This window comes from Pseudopipra pipra, chromosome 16 (genome assembly GCF_036250125.1).
Source record: "Pseudopipra pipra isolate bDixPip1 chromosome 16, bDixPip1.hap1, whole genome shotgun sequence".
Taxonomy (NCBI): Eukaryota; Metazoa; Chordata; class Aves; order Passeriformes; family Pipridae; genus Pseudopipra; species Pseudopipra pipra.
Genome location: NC_087564.1, coordinates 3,891,762 through 3,909,269, shown reverse-complemented (window position 1 = coordinate 3,909,269; position 17,508 = coordinate 3,891,762). Strand labels below are relative to the sequence as shown.

The following is a 17,508-nucleotide window of genomic DNA, read 5'->3' as shown; positions in this document are numbered from 1 at the left end:
AAGCAACAGAAAATAATATTGCTTCTCTTTTAAATTCCTAAATAATTGTAAGGGGGGATTATCCAGCCTTCTCTTATCTTCAAACACCCTGTACTGATAATGTCTCCAGCAAAAGGGAGCAGTTACAGCCAGTACAATCAGTCCCATTCCTTTACAAACAGGATCTGAATTATTTTCAATCACCAAGACCGGTTTGTTTGGCCTGAAATGCCATCTGCCCTCTCTCTGCTTGATGCTGAGCCACAGGCAAATGACTGGTGAAAACCTTCAAGGGAGTCAAGAGTTGGCTCAAGAGCTGCAGGTTGGCACAGTGATATTTGTATACAGACTTCTTGTCACCACTGAACTGCTCCTCCTCCTCATCCTTTGCTTATAGCATTGAGTGCACATATATATATATATATATATATATATAAAAATGTGAATATGTTCTTTTGTAAATCCACGTTTTTCTTTTCCGTGATAGTTGGGTTAACTCAGTAATTACAGCTATTTGGAGACAGATTAATTAAGATTTTCATGGTAGCCTCTGTCTCAGGAATCACGAGGCAGTTGGGTTTTTTGCATTTATTAGTGTGACAGCAAGAGCTTCACATGAAACTCCCTCACACTGAGGGCAAAACAAACCCCTGGGAAGGCACAAGAGAGATGATTTGGTTTCATGAGGGAAAAGCTACTTTGGGGGAGCTCCTGTAGAACTTCCCACTTCATGAGTCACAGGGACTTGTCATAGAATTTACTTCTGCAAACACCAGAGGACGACTGTCTTTAAATCAGACACGTTAAATGCTCCACATCTCTTCAAAGGCAGTTATGTTCTGTAACACCTACACATCCAAAATAAACCAGCTTTCTTATTCAGTGCTGTCAACAATGGTAAGCCCCAGAGAACAAAGGAGAAAGGATAATGCTGGCCTCTGCCAAAATACTTATTAATTACATTGTCTTTCAGATGCTTCCCTTGTTGAAGGGCTGTTTGGTGCCATATGAAATAAGGAATAACACATAGTCTCTCATAAGATGTTTAAGACACTGAGCAATAATTTGGAAATTGCCCTTAATTTTTACTTGTTTTTCACTGAAGCAATGTCCAAAAATATTAAATAAAGGAGGAAAATTTCTTATCTGTTCTCTGCACACAGATCCCTGCCGAACACCAAAGGAGAATCTAATCTAAGGTCAAAAAGGTGACTCTGCTGTGATGTATTTAACTGCTGACCACCCCACTGAGGCTGTCAATAAAAGTAGCTGATGGTGCCAGTTGTGCCACTTTTTGCATAGTGGGCATCTGCCCATTACCAGGTGGATAGAAAACCTCAGCTCATTCCATACGTGAAACTGGAGAGCTGTCATCTGGTAACAGATTTTTATTACTACCAGGAGTGTATTTGAATTCAAAGTAATGACCTGGAAGCACAAAATTCCATATTCTGTAATCCCACAAGCCATGCAATTCTCCCTCTTGAGTTGCTATTGAGTATCTCTATAGCTTCCTCTGCTGTTCCTGATTTAATATAATGCTATCAACAAACCTCCTTAGTGAGCGGGGTCATGGCAAGATTTACAGTGCTTTTTCACAGGACTGCAGGTGAATTTATTTTACCCAATATATCCATTTAGATCCATTTTCCTCAGAACATTATTCTTCAAAGACAACTTAGCAAGTTCTTCAGCATCAGATAAAAGTCGAGCTAAGTGGTGCAGAGATGACAAGGTGTCCTGCACGACCTTAGCCAGAAGTTTAAGCCCAGGATAAAAGTGAGAACTGAACCTAAGAGCCAACCACCACAGCTGCCTTTTCTAAACATCAAGGAGACAAATGTTGCTCCTCAGGCATGTTTCTTCCCCAGACTGACACCCATTTCTTCTGGGTTCCATTGAGCAAGCAAGGATTGCAGCAATATACTGAAGGAAAGCAGTGTCACTCACCAACACCCAATGCACTATGTGAGAAAGCTCTAGGCGTCCTGCAATGACATTAATGGACAGGCATTAATGGCAAAAGCAGAGAAGTTGTAGAGATAGGCATATATACAGTGTGGTACTGAATATTGGGCACATTCATCCTAAATCATGGTCAAGGGCACTGGCCTTCACTCGCCCTTACCCTTCTGCTCATACACACACCAACCCCCAGTTTGCTTTTTCTGCCCTCCAAGGTGTCACATACAGAGAGGTTCTGCCAGAAATCTCACTAACCAGGACCTCCAAATTATTGGGAAGTTATGGGGAGAACTTACAGCAGCATCCCAATGCCTAAAGGGGCTCCAAGAGAGCCGGAGAGGGACTTCTAACAAGGGCATGTAGTAACAGGCCAAGGGGAAGTGCCAGAGGGCAGGGTTAGATGGGATACTGGGGAGGAATTCTTCCCTGTGCTGAGGGTGGGGAGGCCCTGGCACAGGCTGCCCAGAGAAGCTGTGGCTGCTCCATCCCTGGAAGTGTCCAAGGCCAGGCTGGACGGGGCTGGGAGCAACCTGGGATAGTGCAAGGTGTCCCTGCCCATGGCACAGGGTGGAATAAGATGAGCTTTAAGGTCCCTTCTAACCACACCAATCCGTGGTTCCATAATTCTGTGATTTAACCCATCTCAAATCAAATCCCTGGGTACCAGCTGTGAGTTGATAAATTAACCTGATTTTATAAAGCATTTCTTCTAAATATTTGGCCTCTGATTTTACAGTTACAGACAAAATATCAAATAATGAAACTCTTCTTTCCACGAACACTCAATACACAACAGAACTGATTAGCTTTCAATATTATGAAATAAAACTGCTCAATGTTCCAGCTTCTTATTTTGCAAATAAAAACAAGTTGCCGAAAAAGAACATAAATTTTGGCACCATATCGACCCAATTAAACCTCCATTTCAGTAGAACTCAAAACACAGCCAAAAATAATCTAATTGAGCTATAATAAAACCGGACTTGTCATTCTGTGGTGACGTCAAAATGGTTTCAAAATGGCCAGATAACTAAACAAGATTAAAAAGCATAACTTTACAACCAAAGCTGAGATACTGAGAAAACACAGAAACACCCAACTTGAAGGATGCCCTTACTCTGGGGTTCTCTGGAAGCACTGAGGAGTGCAGGAAACCCCTGACTTAGAAGTTTCCAGAACGGCACAAGGTAAAGAAGAACTCTTCAGGCAGCCACAAACATCCCTGTACTGAAGAGGGATGCAAGACCTTTCAGCCTCTGGGAGGATAAAGCAGTGGAAAGAACAACTATAGAGTCCCACTGACCTCTAAACTTCTAGAGGACTTTAAACACAGATGGAGAACAGTCCTTCTAGAACAGAACAGCTAAACACAAATGTTATGCATATTCATAGAGTAGATCTAACTATTGGAGCTGCTGATAATGGAAACAAAGATAAAAGAATCCCCAGAGCAAGGAAGACACCTGAATGAAATAAAAGTCCCTGATATGAAACCTTTGATCATTGTCCAGAAGCTGGAAAACAAAACTGCCTGTGACCCTCAACAGAGGCACCAGGATGCCAAGATCTGGCAGAGAGAAGTTTTCTTGGGGAACACAAGTAGGCAGGAAAGAGGTTAAAGAGGACATGGAGGCTACTGAAACTTCAGGGAACAAAAAAAAAAACAAACCAAAAAACAAAACAAAACAAACAAAAAACAAACAAACAAACAAACAAACAAACAAACAAAAAAAAACAAACAAAAAAAAAAAAAAAAGACTGGACCAGAATAAAGCACCATTTGGGAAGAAACCAGAGGGTTTTATCCAAAAACGATTAGCTGAATGTTCTTGATGAACTAGGTCTCCCAGTAGAGGCAATGTAACCTGTGATACAGTTCTGTCCTGAGTGTCAAACTGTATTCAGATGAAAGATTGGCTATTAAACATTAACATAAAACCCTCAGTAATTAAATATTTTTTATTTTTAATATCAGATAATCACCCACAGAAGACATTTAAGCTTTTTTTCACTTATCTTGATAATATAACGACCTAAAATGTACTACAACATTTTAGTACTACAACATCTACTACAGCCTTCTTTTCTATCTATTTATGTATGATTCCTTCTCTTATATATGTACTTACAGGTATGTACATACATGTGTATGTAGTAAATACTGTGTATTAATCAATATTTATCACCCTGTAGAAACTGAAAAACTTCACAGGACAAGAGATGTACAAGAGAAAAGAGAAATCAAACTGAACAATGCAGAGACTGGGTGAGGAACGTGCTCTGTTTTGAGCAGGGTTTTTTTTGTTAACTTATTTAGCAAAAATGATTGAACATTTTGGGTACAGCTGCCTTGTTAAAGACTCAGCATCCCCAGCCTTTCCCTAACGTGCAAGGGTAACATTGCTCATCCCTCAAGACCCCTCCCTAGTGGTATGTCAGAAATTATATTCCTGAGGTTCACAAATTTATATAAAATGCAGTGGGAAAACAGAAACACTTTAAAAAAAGCACTCAGATAAAAGAGGAGCCTTTTTCTAGTTGATAAATGCATCCAGTAGCATTTCTTTATGTAATCCCTCTTCAGACAGTAGAAGGAAGTCACTGAAGAATTATTTTTTTAAAAACAGATAAAACACGAATCATTTTATCTTAAAATTACATAACATAAATGCAAATTAATCAGCATCCTTAGACAACTGTACAGTTGACAAAGTGGCTCTTAAAGTCAGAAGATACCAGAGCTGTTAAGCAGTTCTTTGTTACACTGGCTGTAACCCTTAATATTTCTCAAAACCACCATGAGAAAAGCCGTACACATTTATATCCATTAAAGGAAAAAGCCATGGTGGAGATGTGAGAGTGCACTGGTTCCCCTCTAATCGATAGGTTACTTGTTCAATAGAGGGCATACATTACTTTTACTCCAAGACAAATACACTGGAAGTTATGTTTTGTCTCTGTCACTGAACAGCTCTTTCTCATCCCAGCTCTTGCTGGTCTTCCCTTCCACAGAGTAATGAGCCCAGGACTTTTTGATGACTAAGGGGAGCCTTCATTTTTCAGAAAAAAATGACTGCGCCTCGTCTGACACAAAACACCACTTAAGGATGAAGCAGTGGTATCAAAGGTGCAACAGAAGCAAAATGCAAGGGGGAAAAAAATTAATTCCAGTGCAGTCCCTGTTTCTTTGGGGAGTAACCATTCAACTCTGTTTCCTGAGAGATTGGGGAAAACTGTTCAGGTAGACAGCAAAGGCTTGGGAGAAAACAACTGCAACCAGCTAAGAAAGCCCCAGAAGCTGGGTGAAAGTGGCAGTACGGACAAAAAGATCAGTTTTAAGCTGGAGAAAATTAAGAGACTCTCTTACTTCTAACTGTACCCCCCCGCCCCTCCTTCCTTTCCCATTTCTCTCCTTCCCCCCAGAAGGAAAACATGTCTGAGCTGTTCACAACATCAGATTTTTTTTGTGTGAGTACAGAACCTGAGTTTGGCTCACAGGATCTCTGGTGAAGGCTGAAACACTGACAAGAGTATAAAAGGGATCCACAGCACCATGTTCTAACACAACTGGAGCTGCAAAACAAAAAGGAGAAGGGGAAGAAAAAGCCAAAAAGAAAAGGGAAGAAAAAGAAAGGGGGATAAAACAAGAAATAAAAAAAGCCTTTCGTGGACTGAGGAAGGTTTACTTCAGTCACTAACAAGCTTTGGAGCACAGTCAGAGCACCCAGCAGGACAAGTTGTCAAATCAACAACCATTACAAGGAGCAGCACCAGCCCCATCCCGGGCAGAGCAGGGAGAGGGTTCAATTAACAAGCCTCACTCTGTGCCCTGCCCGGGAAGGGCAAGGTAGAGAAGCAGAATGCACCACAGTGTTCTCTCTCTCATCTGGAGGGAGAACAATACTATGCAGATCCACTCACTGGAGAACTGCTGGCTCCCTGCTAAGTATTTACTTGAAGCAGAGCTCCCTCAGTGCTTCTGACTGCACAGACATTGGAAAGCTGCAAACACACAGAATTGTAAAAACACTGAGCAGCACGAAACTTGTATGAGATCTTGAATAAATTAAAATAGAGCTCAGGTTTGCTGAAAACTCACGTCAGTCTTTAACATTACCATGAATGTTTTAGGCTTAAATAAAAAAAAGTAAAAAAAATTAAAAAAAAAAGGTAAAAATTGTGACTGATACCACAAAAAGCAAGAGGTAACGAATTGACAAGTGCCCAGATGCAGAACTGGCTCAAGCCAGCTTTGACTGATTCATGACAGGCTAAAAAGTGTCCACCACAAATGCTACCAATTCCTTAAAATCAGTGCAGAGCTTCAAGTTACACACGGGATTTTATGTTAGCAGAAAGGACTAACACCTACATTTATTACAGTTCTTGCAAAGAAAAGATCAGATGGGTGAGAGAAGAGGGAAAGGCTGTGTACAGGAAAGGTGGAAGTAAAGCAATGGTCAGGAAAGAGAAATATTTGAGCCCATCACTGAAAAACAGCTCATTATTTTCTCTTGCAATCCATGATCTCAGTAAGGGCTCCCTGACATTAATGAACAGGCAATCCACTCAAACATTCCAGTCAGCCTTTCCTTCGGGCTCTGCTAATGCCTTACCCATTTCTGACCTTTGGGCTTTGCAGGAATGAAAGTCCCTGGGAGAGTTCAAGGCATTTGTGCAGGCCAGGAACGTGGTTCAAAGGGGCAGTGCTGCCCCTCTCCTGCTCAGCAGTGCTCCAGCATCCCTGGGCAAGGGCTGCTGCAATCAAAGGGACCTGCAAGGCCTTTATCACAATCAGCCACGACCCCCAGCAAGGCTATTTAATAAAAAAAATATATTTTTAATGCTTGTTTATGTCATCCTGAAGAGCCTTTTCCTTTCCCCCATTTCAACCACTGCATCCTACCAGTGTACCACTGTACCAACTCCACATGCTGGAGAGGGAATGGCTAAAAGTTCTTATCACCAATTAGTCCTAAAGTCTTAAAAAAAAAATAAAAAAATCAGTAGATGGAAGATTCCATCATTATCACCACTTTACATCAGTACTTTGATTTATGACCAGCATCTGTAGCACAGTACAAACAGTGCCTTTAAACACCTGCAAGCTAAAAGTAGAAATCTAATATGCAGCTTTATTGAGAAAATAAGAGCAACTGGAATCCACTGGGGAGCAACATTCCCAAACTGACACCCACCACTTGCCCAGAGATGCAGTGTGCACCCATTCCTCAGATTCCTCCTCCCACACAACATCCCAGCTCAGTCTCAGGTGGATGCAAATTCCTCATGTATTGATCCTGTTATATTATAGTAATATCAGTATTTGCTCACAACCCTTCCTATCTAATATCTCTTTTTTTAGTTTTTATAACTGTAGACTGTTATGGTCAAGAAAAACAATCCCAAAGTCACAAAGAACTTGGGGAAAATCCAAACCCTGTAAAATAAAGGGGTTTAAATAAGTGTGCAGCATGGTGCACAATTATGTGCTGCAGTGTATTTTGAATGGCAAGTGCACAGGAACTAAGTAATAGCCTGAGTGAAAGAAAAAATTATCTTTTAGCCTAAATAGTGTATTTCCTAACAAGTGTTTTACTGCCACAAAATGTGTGTCTCCAAGACAGGATGTAACACTATGAAAGTGAACTGAGAGTTCACTTAAAAAAAAAGAGAGAGAGTAGCTTAGCAGACGAAGGCAAAAAAATTTTGAACATATTTCTGACTCGTTTTATTGCACTCTGTACCCAGGGAAGAGTTTGAAAGCTGTGTAATAATACTCTGAGAGCCAGTGGATGTGTCTGCATGTTCTGTGTGTACAAAGGGGTGGGGCTGCACATGAGCACCAGCACAACCCAGCACTGGGATGAAACATGGATCAAAATATTGTGCTTACCCCTGAATCAGAGATGCTCCCACAGCTTTTTGTTTTCTGTGTGTCTCAGTCACAATTATCCAAGAATAAATTCTAGAGCTAAAACATCTTTCACAGCTCCTGTTGACCAGGACAGCCGTGCTGAAAATGTTATTTTTTTCTGTCACTTAGATTACGTTTTAAAATAACTTTAGTGCTTCTAAACAGTAGAATCTGAGGCCTGGTTTGTTGCAAAGTGAGTTCTAATTTCATCCTGGCTGACCCAGTGCTGCACCTCACGTCCCTCTGACAATTTAGACACTTTTCTCCCTTTGCTGCTACATGAGATTTTTATGTCCAGCTGATGAGTTTAGCATTAGTGGTTAGAGGGTTAGTTCATTTTGTGCAGAGCATGGATGTTAGACCATAGCTGCTGTCCTTTATGAGCATTAACAAGAGGTGCAAGCAGACACAGTGATGCATTAGTTTTGTTGGAAGCATCCTAAAAATTCAAGCCAAGCCTTCCAGTTCTCAAAACACCCTGGTACTGGAATTCATCAGATGGTGAGGATGATGCCCTGTATCAAACAGTGAATGCAGTAACAATCCTCTCAGTAACTGAATTTCCATTCAGTATGATTTTACTCACTCTTGCTTTCTCTTTTTACTGTCATTGATTTCCTTCCTTCTATTATTTCTGACTGGAAATCTGCAACTCCCTTTCATATCCCAAACCAATGCTTTGTTGATCCCATTATTTACTGCATTTCTGACCTGCATGTCTTCCTATTGCAAAATCAATACAGGATTTGGATTTTAAATAAAAAGTTGAGTGCTAACAGTGCTTTATTCTGTAGCTAATGGCAGTGCCATATTATTACTTTTTATGCCCAATAAAAAATAAGAAACTGCCAACTATTGTAGCCAAGGCAAAATCACAGCAAGATTCTCAAAAATAAACCTTGAGAGCCCAAAGTGCACATGAGGCACCCAATAGCTGACTTTATTATCCATGCTACTGAGGTTTTATCTACATGTCATGGTCATTAATGTTACAAACTGGGTTTTAATGCAGTGATCATCTAATGTTTTAGCAACACTTCTACAGAAGAGAAAAACCAGCTTGAACCCCAGAATATTCTGATGAAGTACAGCAGGGAAATTACAGTGAACAAAAACATAAAGAGTAAGGGACTAGGAAGAATAACACAATACTCCAGTGGGCATGTGGACCCCCGTGCCAAAACACAAGAAAAATGGGATTTTGCATAAAACATTTGGCAAAAAAGTAGAACAAAGCAGCTGGGGAGGCTGGGAAGGTGGATCACTGCTCGGGCTCTGGAGCAGGGGAGGAGGAGAAAGCAGCTGGTTTAGGCAGCAGAGCAGAAGAGGTTCACTCAAGAGTGAGTGATGACACTTTTAGGAGAACGATGACATTTTTTAGAAGAAAGTGAAATAGAAGCTGGGATGCTGAAACAAGCAGGGAAGATCTTGGCTGATAAACAGAAGTTTAACACATTGTTTGGAGTTTTGTGACTACGTTCTGTTAGCTAAAATAAAGCCTGATGTAAAAATGTGTGAGAGTAATTCCCCTGAGAAAACCATCCAGGAACTCAAGAGGGTTTATAGGTCCAGCAAAGAAATTATGAAAACATTTAGCTACACACATATACCTGTGTCTGGGTGCATATAAACACACAAACATACACCTGTACATTTTTACATGTATTCTACATACTTGTACAGACATCTGATGAAGTTTAATTAACAAGTAAATTGTCATAATAATCATATTATGCAACTGTGGAAATATCCAGCCCCCCAGAAGATCTTGTTTGATCGGCATCTTCCATCACTGATATGAAGGTAAACCTGCCTATATCCCCATTTTTGGGGTTTATTCAAGCAAATGTATCTTTAAGTGACTTTGTTTATATTTTTCATATGTACCTCAAATTGCTGTTTCAATACTCAGAGTCAATTTACTAAGTCTCGGTGCCGTGTTCTCATTTTGCTACAGAATTAACACTTGAAGAGAGAGACACACAAAATAAATAACAAGCCCTATTTTCTTTATACAGCAGCACAGTCAGCACTGGATAAATTATTTGTTATTCTTACCATAAATTTTCCATGTGACAATATATAACTCTCAGACATTAAAGTAAAATATTTGTCCTGCAAAATATAAAGGTTGAAATACAAACTCTGGCAGAAATAGCCTAACAGTAGTTTACTCAATGCAGATCGAGTCCTTAGAACCAAGATGATGTTAATAATTATAGGAAAAAATTAGATATAGTTTCATTTAAACAAATGCTACATGAAACACATTCAACCATCTGCTAAAACTGTTGTAGGGCAGGATGTTGGCAGATATTGCATAATCATCTGCATATGACAGATAATTTTAGCCAAATCTAAATTAAAACAAAACATATTCTGATACTTTTTAAGAAAAAAAAAATTAAACCGTTTTGTAAACTAATAAGTACCAGGAGTGTTATTTAATATTAATACTCACTGTTATAGGCACAAAAAAGAAAGAGAAAACAGTCCCTTTTTTTACCCTTTTCTATGTATTTTGAAACACAGATTGTTCTGCCTAGAATTTCTCATGCATTTTACTCCCTTAAACCTTTTCAAAGCAGTGGCTTAGAAAAACAGTTAACACAAAAAACATTCTTCTGCTCCTCAGCCACTCTACAGTACAAGGACTATTTGCTCATATAGCTTAATGATCTGGGAAGTGAGAGATTTGGAATATTTCTGGAAAGGTTTCCTAACACACAAAAATAGCCATAACTGGTAAAGGTTGTCCTTGTAGAGCAGGTGGCGAAGTTTGCCAATTTATACAGAAATCTGTGCAGTCATATCCCATTTAACTATGTTGATTTACTACTCATTATTTAAACAGTGCACAAAAAATGTGCACTACAACAAAATGTTATCAGTTCTGAAGGTCATTGTCTAAATAATACAATGAAACACGTTTCCTAAAGCAAACTTCTACCAAAAAGAAAAAAAAAAAAAGAAGAGGAGAAAAAAGAGCAAAATTACTTGAAGATCTAACAAAACAAATATTGTTATCAGAGACAATTGAATCTTGCAGTACTTATTTTAAATACTATATGGAATTAAAATTGACTGAAGAGATTTGATTTTCTTTAAATACATTGGGACTGCTGAGAAGGAATAGAAAACTTGGTAAACAAGTTACCTAAAAACAAACAAAAAAAAAGAAAACCCAAGTAAAAGAACAGCCCTTGAAGATTGGATAAGGTGGAAGGACAGCCTTTGTTGTCTGTGCAATCACCCACACTGGGATTCTGCAGCTGGCCCAGGGAATGAATGTTGGACTCACGGAGGGACTGAGGGGGGAGGGAACACCTCGAGGGCTTTAGTCCCCCCTCCTCAGGAGGGTGAACTTCCAGGTGGAAGTAGGTTGCTCCATGTTTTGTTCTGTCAGCTTCTATTGATCTCCAAGGGATTCCTCATCCTCTCCAGCCTGCTCCAGTGATCACCAGCCCAGCCAGCACTCCCTGGGTTGCAGCTTTTGACTCCTGTGTTTTGCTGTACACCTATAACCCTGTTTTAGTAGAGTATTTTACACTACCACACTAAAAGTAGCTCCCCTTTTGGTAGCTGAATAAACCACCCATCCTAAGTAATGATTGCAGTCTTTTAAAAGAAATGCTGTGTGGACAGAAGCAAATGCATGACCCAACATAGTTTTGTCTATGACCTTACACAGTTTAATATTCAGTTGTTCCACATATTGGTCTAAAATATTATTGAATCACTACACAGCTCAAAGCAAGGTCCCTCATCCCACCAAACATAAACATCTCAATCAGGAAAACTAAGCTTCCAAAGAGGAAAACCAAGCTTCCAATGAGGAAAACCAAGTTTCCAATGAGGAAAACCAAGCTTCCAGTCCAGTGTCCATGCTAAGTTTCTTTTCACATTCTCTCCTCCTGAGTTTCACCACACAATTCATGTGCTGCTCCTGTGCTCTGAGGATTATTTTCAACACACCACAAGGTCAGGAGCAGTGGGAGCCTCTCAGGGATATCGACTTGTCTGCAGCCCAAGACAGACCACACCTTGTTTCCCCTCAAGAAAAACAGTTCTCCCTATCAGCTTGGGTTTGGGAGGGAATATCAAAATGGCAAACATAAAAACATACATGTGTTACTAATGTCACAAGTGCCATCCTGGCACAATGAACCCAGCCCCCCTTCCTGCCCTGCTGCTACAGTCCAAAAGCATCAGGTAGCACTTCTGGCTTAAGAACATCTGAAATAATTGCTGGGATGTTCCCTGTGCTGGATACAACCCTGGAAAAGTGTTTCAAAGGAAACTGTGTTAGCATTTGTCTTGTGAGAAGTCCAGTCTCCAAAATGTCCTGAACATGCAGTTCCACGAAGAAATGGCCTAAGAGCTGGGAGATCTGAGTGTTCTCTCCTGAAGATGCCCATGGGCTGGCTGTGATGAACCTCACATGTACTTCACATGTATCTATTAAGAATCAGATCTATTATGAGTTTATTCCCAACTTCCCATGTGGATTTTTGATTGTTATTTCTGCCTAAAAGTTAAAACAAAAGTGAAGAATTTGACTCTAATGAACCTCTACACTGAACGGGTTGCAAACAGCATTGTAAAGCTTTCTGATCAAATATAAATTTGTTGAAGAGTTTTAAATTGAAATATAGGATATGAAACATAAATAAGACATGAAACAATAAAGGGAGGACAGATTTAAGGAGAAAAAGAAAGCAGAGAGAATACTGGAATGGATGTAACTGAAATGCAAGCAATGCTAATAGTGTCCAGCCTTTCACAGGCTGTACATGGAGTGCAGAGTGCTAAAAACATCACTCAAATAAACTGCTACAGTAGCACGTAGTATTCTGCTAAAATATGTATATTAAATGGCTTAGAAGAAAATAAAAACAGTTTTTTTAAAAATGTGATAAAGAAACTTGCAAAAGAATTGAGGGTCATGTCCCCAGAACAAATATAATGTCACCCCAGCAGCAGAGAGGGCTGTTAGTGAAAACAAGTGAATCAAGAAATTTCAAGTTCAGCATCATGAAAGAGTGTCATGAAACTCAATCAGTGGAAAGGCAAATAACTCCAAGGAACAGCTTTGCTACTGCAATTTCCCCTTGGATAATTTTACTGCAAAGAACAACTTAGTTCCTACTCATAACGACTACCCATTAGACCAACAGCTATTGCTGCTGTCACCTGTGAAAACCTTGCTGTGCCAGACAAAATTCCAGAAGTATTTGTTACAAACAGCACAGTCACTTCTGTCTTACTATGATAAAATCAGAAGTATTCACCCATTTGTGAACTACAAAAATTAAGACAACTTTCTGTCACGTTCACTCAATTCCCATCCTGCCCACAGTGTTGCAGATGGAGAAGAAAATCCAATCAGGCAAATAAAAGAAAGTGCATCTTTCAGGCACAAAAAATTAAGCAGCTTCACCAGAGAGAGCTCAAATCTGCCACTAGTTCTAATTCTATTTTTTCGGGGGGAAAAAGGGGAGGGTGCTGTTTGTTGGGCATCTTTTTTGGGGTTGGTTGTTGTTTTTTTTTTGGTGTTTAGAATTTCATTATTTACCACACAGAAGAGATAAAAGGAAGTACATGCACCGAGTTACTTATTAAGCCAAAAACAGTACTTCCCCCTTCCCTTTTATTTCCCCTTTCCTCCACCACACCTTCAACCAACATAAAAACAGCAACTGAGGTATGTGAAAATTCAACAACAAAATAATCCACATTTGTTGTAACAGTTTTAGGAGCAGATTACAGACACCACACCAAAGCTCTGTGTGTTAATTGACCGTGTTCCCTTCATGTCAACGAAACTGCATCAGTTTACACCCTCAACAAGCTGTACCTTAATTTAGGCACAAAATTGCTCTGAACAGAGACATATCAAATCATGTCTTACCTGGCAATTTAGACAATGAGAATCAATAAAAGGGAAAATGATGCTGAAATGAATGCATCACTTATCAGTGAAGGTCTTTCCAAAGACCAATGGAAAAAAATAACAAAACCAGACGTCTCAGTACAGCACATTTTGACCCCATATTATTTCCCTACCCCAGGCATTTTGCAGTGTTCAGGTTTGTGGAAGCAGTTGGTGTTTATTACTTTATCCACTTCACAGTGCACAGGGTTTTCACATGCAGGTTGCTGAAGACATTCCACTTTTTAAATATATCAGGATTAAATGATGTATAAGCTTGTTCTACTAGTGATTCATAGATTTTTATATTTCTGCTCTGGCACTGTCTGAAAATTGAGATTTTCAGCACTTTCAAGGTTATCTCCTGCAGTGTTGGACCTTAACACAGTTCTTCTGTGCCCACTCCTCTGATTTAGCAAAGTAGGTCACTGTCACCTCAGTGCCTTCCTTTGATTCCACCACCTTGGCTTTTATTTAATGACTATAGAGTGGAAGGACTCTCAGTGCTCTCAGTGCAGATTCACTCACACCAGACTGTCTGCAGTACAATGAAGCTGAACTAGTACTTTCTGTAGGAACCAAGATAGTAAAAATCCCTATTTTATAAGGCATATTCCTCTCCTCAGCAAACACTCTGAGGTTTGTGTGATTCATCTTTATATCAGGCTTGAATGTCAGTTATGTTTGGGGTGAAATTTCATCTTTACATGAAGTATTTTTTCTAACAACAAGATAATAAGCTACAAGACCATGTAAATCTTATTTACTACAGCAAAGACAGCAAGATCAACACAAAGGTAGTGGAAAAGGCATTTTTTGTTCACTGCACTCAAACTACTTTTTTGATTATAGTTACAGTATATTTCAAATATATTGGTTCTTTCCAAAACCCTGCATTGATTGGTGCACCAATTCTACAAACTAAGCTTATTTTAATGGACTATATGACTTGCTCAAAATGCAGAAATGTAACTGCAATTAATTTCATTATGACATCGGGCTACTGATTGTGATGTAACTCTTCTATTACTGTCACTGGTCCATCAAATACATTGAACTACAGCTCTACTCAGAGTTGGAGCCTCTGTGCTCACTGAACACGTGGTTACAGAGTGCTCTGGACACGAGGAAGATCCATCACCTGACCAGTGGGGATGAACAGTGACTGTAACCCAAGGCTGGGTGACAAGAGTGGTGTCATTTCACCCACTTGGGGAACCAAAGGGCACCCAAAGGGAGTGGCTCAAACCCTCGACAGCCACCTGCACTCTCAGCAGTATTTAAGGTTCAGAGAAACTTTCAGATGTTTAATTCACTGCTTGTTCAGAACACAAACACCTTATAACCTCATACAACCCCTCTGCTTCTTTTCACCTCTCTCGTTCACCACATCCCCAGCTCCTCAGTCTGTTATGGCTTTAAGTTTATCTAACTGATGTAGCACATTACAAACACCCAAACCCACTGTGACACTGAGTACGTTTATCACCTTAACCTTCAAGAGCTTTCTGGGAAATTTCTATCAACCCGTCTCATTAAAATAAAAATATTAGTGCAGGCCGTCCTCACCAAATGCATTATACTTGACACACAGACAATGACTGAAATTGATGTCATGTTTTCCAGGGCAGGGGTGCTTGTATTTATTTATGCAAGCTGCTGAGAGTCCTGCAAATGGATCTCGTGGAACAGGTACACTCTGCCCTGACAGCACTTCCCATCCCTGAGTCACAAAATCCCACAGAATGGGGAGAAGGCAGCCTGGGCCTCGACCTATTTTTATCTCAGCCTTTATTTGACAATAACATTGATGATAATTGTGGAAAACGTGTTACTTTCGCATCTATGCATTTTTGAAATGGTGACCCAGAAAGCAACATTCCAATTTCCCAATCCCACTTAGTGAGCTGTATTATACTGCCACGAACATAAAAAATATATCAAATAACTCAAAATTATTCAGAAAAACTACACCTGCCCTAAGCAAAGTAACATTTCTACCTTTTTTGCCCATAGCCATTGGAAAAAAAAAAAAAAAAGAGATCACTAAAAACAAAATCAGAAATACATGAAACTGTACAAGATCAAAATAATTTAATAGGGGTATCATCTCAGGGGAAACTAATAATCAGCTGTGAAACAGATTCACCATTAATTTATATGAATTGACTATAGAGCACAATGTTCAAATCTGGGACACAATTTAAACTGGGACAAGTAATCATTATTTAACCTAGATTCTGTAAATTCACCTCAGACATTTCAATTTTTCCTTAGCAGCAAATATCCAATGACCTGCCACAAGATACAGAAGAGAAATATTTTGAAAAGCATAGTATTTGCTTCTTTCCATAGCAAGTGGTATCCCCAAGGCTGCCAGAGAACAAAACTCAACTGGGCAGCAGTGTCTAGAAAGGGCTTATGTAGATAATGGCCACAGAAAGGTTGAGATATTAAAAATTAAGAAGCACAAAAAGAAAGGCTTTGCTATCAATATCTTACTGGAAATAGAAAGTAATATTTAAAATAAACTTGCAGTCAACTAAAACGTTTACAGAGAAACACCCTCTGCCTATGCGAGAGCAAAAGCTTCAGCACCCCAGCTAAAAACAATATGATGATGATGTTAATGGTAATTAAATTCAATTATAGAGAATCACAATAGTGGAGTTCACAGGCACTTAAGGAGAGCATGACCAGGATTTGGCCACACTGATTTTCTCACATGAGAACTTCAGAACCTGTGACAGCAACACCCAAACAGAAATGCCCAGTTACACACACACATGTATCCCTCTCACAGAAAAACTGGTACCTACTTGGCCAAGAATCCTTCAACAAAACTGATTAACATCGTAGATATTTCTAATTATTACCAACTGCCTCGGGAGCAACAGTCACCAATCAACAGTGTAAGGTTTGTGCTGTTTCAGAACAAGTGATTTTCTGTCGTTGCAAAAAATGCCCAAGTTTTACAGTTCCTGAGCTCTGCATGAAGCAGCTGGACATTTTGCATAATTTTTTGTGAGACAGCCAAGCACGAAGCTCTTAAATGTTCCTCCCAGGTAATAACCCCGGTTAGGGCAGAGCTGCCGTGCTGCTGACTGGCTCCTCGGGGCAGATGGCCCTTGCCTGTCACCTGAGGTCCCTTCCCACCTCCCTCCCCCTGGACCTCCCTCTCCCCCTTCCCAGGCAGCGCTGATGACCTTGCAGTCATTGTGGATTCCCAGCTCTCTCCTGAAGCACCCATCAATCATGTAATTAAAGTCTTTCACTCCTGCTGTAGGACTCCAGCCAGGTTGGGACATATGTTACTTAGGCATTTTATTGAAACATTAATTCAGTGCAGACTTTTGTTTATCTGATTTTTTCTTTTTTGGTCTGCACAGCTCCCAGCTATTGCATTTTAAAACTCACTGTGTGTGTAGAATTGAACAGTCAGAGCCCTTGACACTGAACTCTTCCTATTACATTTTTCTCATATTAATCAAAGGTAGAGTTATGTCAGTTGGTTTTAAAATCTAGATGGTGCATCACTGTTCTAATTCATCTCTGCTTTGACGAGGCCCTTGCCAATCAGCTCATAATTAATGTTTATAGTGATTACCATCAGCTGTTCTGCACCAGAGGCAAAAGGGGTGGGAAGGTTTCTAAGGAAGGGCTTGGCTGCTGTTTGGCCACATCTTGCACTGGCCGTGGTTGTTCTGTGCCCAGA

The 17,508-nt window shown here is 39.9% G+C and overlaps 1 protein-coding gene across 27 annotated transcripts in view; it reads right to left on the bottom strand.

Annotated features, from left to right (window-relative positions):
• RBFOX1 (RNA binding fox-1 homolog 1) overlaps positions 1-17,508 on the bottom strand; it is a 1,150,020-nt gene that overhangs the window by 560,766 nt on the left and 571,746 nt on the right. For 2 of the 27 annotated variants that reach the window (XM_064672774.1, XM_064672775.1), the window contains exon 2: positions 1,930-1,967. The exons of the other annotated variants lie outside the window; for them this stretch is intronic. The gene's annotated coding sequence lies outside the window, so the exon portion shown is untranslated. The remainder of the gene's footprint in view (positions 1-1,929; positions 1,968-17,508) is intronic. 27 annotated transcript variants of the gene reach the window in all.